Source organism: Priapulus caudatus, unplaced genomic scaffold (assembly GCF_000485595.1).
Source record: "Priapulus caudatus unplaced genomic scaffold, Priapulus_caudatus-5.0.1 Scaffold40, whole genome shotgun sequence".
NCBI lineage: Eukaryota > Metazoa > Priapulida > Priapulimorpha > Priapulimorphida > Priapulidae > Priapulus > Priapulus caudatus.
In genome coordinates this window covers 413,213-416,395 of record NW_014577101.1, presented here as the reverse complement: position 1 = coordinate 416,395, position 3,183 = coordinate 413,213, and positions in this window count along the sequence as shown.

Here is a 3,183-nt window from a genome sequence, read left to right as displayed (position 1 = left end):
TGTACATCTCATCATTCATGCTCATCATCTTTTGTCGTCGTTGTCGTCCATGAGCACCGCACCACCATCAGCGCAAGCAGCCAGTATGCTCCATGCAACCGGTGTATAATTTATTGTAGGATTATCATCGATTATTAACGTGTAGGTTAGATAATACAGTATATATACTATATATATATCGCTGTTACATATACATTACTAGTAACAGGTATATCATCGTAGTTTATACAACATTATTAATATGTATATCGGTGTTAGTACACAGTCAGGCAATAACATGTATATCGGTGTTAGTAGCACATCAATAACATGTATATGGTGATTAGTACATATCAGCAATAACACGTATAGTCGGTGTGAGTACACATGAGCATTGAGACACATGTATATCGATCGGTGCTTAGTATACATCAACAATAACATAATATATCGGTGTAGTACACATTCAATAACACGTTATATCGTGTTAGTCACATCAATAACACGTTATCGGTGTTACGTACATCATCAGGCAATAACATGTCATATCGGTGGTTAGATACACACTCAATAACATGTATATCGGTGTTAGTACACATGACACATAACATGTACTATCGATCGGTGTTACGTGTACATTCAGCAATAACATGTATGATCGTGTTAGTATAATCAGCAATAACATGTAATATCGGGTTAGTAGCACATCAAGCCGGAATAACACGTATATCGGTGTTAGTACACATCAGCAATAAGCTGTATATCGTGTTAGTACACATGGCCATTAACTTAATCGTGTTAGTACACATCAGGCCAATAACATGTATATTCGGTTAGTACCATGCAAGCATAACATGTATATCGACTCGGTGTTAGTTTACATCAACAATAACATATTATCGTTTAGTCGCAACAGTATCGGGTAGTCACACATCAATAACACGTATATCGCGTGTTAGTAGACATAAATACAGTATATCTGGGTAGACACATACACTTAAGTAACACTCATACTATTCGTTGTTTAGTATCACATCAGCAATAACATGCATATATCGTGTTAGTACACATAATAACACGTATCTCGGTGTTTAGTACACATCAATAACATGTATATCGGTGCTTCAGTACACATCAGCCAAAAACGTATATCGGTGTTAGTACACATGAGGGCAATAACATGTATATCGTGTTAGTAATAGATCAGCCAGACAATGCATATCGGTGTAGTATACATCAGTAACATGTATAAGTCGGTGTCTTAGTATACATGCGCCATACATGTATATGCGATCGGGTGTTAGATTAATATCAGTAATACATGTATATCAGGTGTATACACATCATTAATAAATGCATCATCGGTGCTAGCTACAGACTTCTTCACTGCCGTACAGTGTCGCGGCGTGCATCGCGAGCGATCACAGCTTAATAAGTAATTAATGATTAATTAATAGGTATAGTGGAGAACGCGTTGTTTTCGTCGTCGGGTGGCGTACATCTCGCTGCTTCTAATGAAACGCGCATTGTGTGCTCGTCGCGCGCAGTCGCACGATAAGAGTAGAGCCATTGTATCGCCCGTGCAAGGCGCAGTCAACCTGCATGTCGCGAGATTTCAATCGGGTGACGTTCGCCATTTTCCGTCGCAGTTTGACGGCCTAGAATCGACGAGCAATCAGCTACGAAATTATAGCGTCGGAGAAGTTTCCAGCTTGTGTCTGAATTGCGTGGGCGGAGCACCCATGCCCGCGCGTTTGCAGGCATTGTTTATATGAAAACACCTAAAAATCATTCGCAAGCTCAAGGGCGTTTTTATTGATAATATAAACACTCCGCGGAAGGACTATTCAGTGTTGTTGTGGTGATGCGCTCTGTGGGCATGATGCCTTTCTGTTTCGCGTCGCGATATTTCGTATATAGACGCTGCCGGAGAGACACAACAGGCCTTATATACTATTAACCTAAACGGTTTTTCATTACGAATAATGCGAACCTCTTCAGAGGCCAAGTAGTTATTGTCTTCAAATATTTACTGCAACGTATATTAGCCGCAATTCTTTATTATATATGTGTGGCTTTGTGTAGCAAATTAGATTTGGCGCCCCCTGTGCAACCAGCGATCGCCTAGCCAGCCTGGTTTATACTATATCGCGGGCGACTCACATGATATCCGCCAAAAATGCACGGCTGATATAAGACGGCGTCCGTCGCATATTGGTCGCCTGTGTTAGCTGCAAATTATTTTCAATCCGTTTACGCCTAATATATGTGGCGTAGCGGCTCTTACAGGCGCGATACGGGGCCATTATATGCTCTCTGTGTTTCTACACGCCGTGCGTATCTATTCATTTGAAAATAATCAATTGATGATAAAACGATTGATTGCGGCTATACGCATGCGCCGGCATGCGCGCACTGTAATCTGTATGCGAGCAGAGCACGATCTCGATCTGCACACGTCAGTTGCTGTATGATGTAGACATCATAATCATTTAGCACTAACGTCTACCGACTGCAATCAAGTCGTCCTCATTACAGCGTCGTTGGCAAACAATACATTAAATCAATGTTTTGTACTGAAGTCGGTGTGCTAGTTTAGAGGCCGTGTGAACGTTGAAATTGAGTGATATGAATTATATATGAGAGTCAAAAATAATGAAATGAGGAGGTTAGAATGGGGAATTGAGAATTAAAAGAAACGTCAGAAGTGAAAAATGTGAAAAATTAGAAAATAAGAATCAAGATATAATAAATTAAAATTGCGAATTTAAAATTAAGAAAATACATTACATACCTCATGCATGCATGCAGTCATGCATGCAATGGCATACATACATACATACATGCATGCTGCCATCATAGCATCATGAAAGATATCATCAAACAACAACAACCACATACATACATACATACATACATACATACATACATAAGCATAATACATACATACATACATACATACAGTACATACATTACATACATGACATACATACATACACTTAGCATACAACATTCTACACATACAACATACAATCTATCATAACATACGTAATACAGTAAGTCATACGACATACATACATACCATATCATACATACATACATCACATACATGACATACACTACATAATACATAATACATACATACGATAGCAAACACTACATACATACATACATACATACATACATACATACATACATACATAC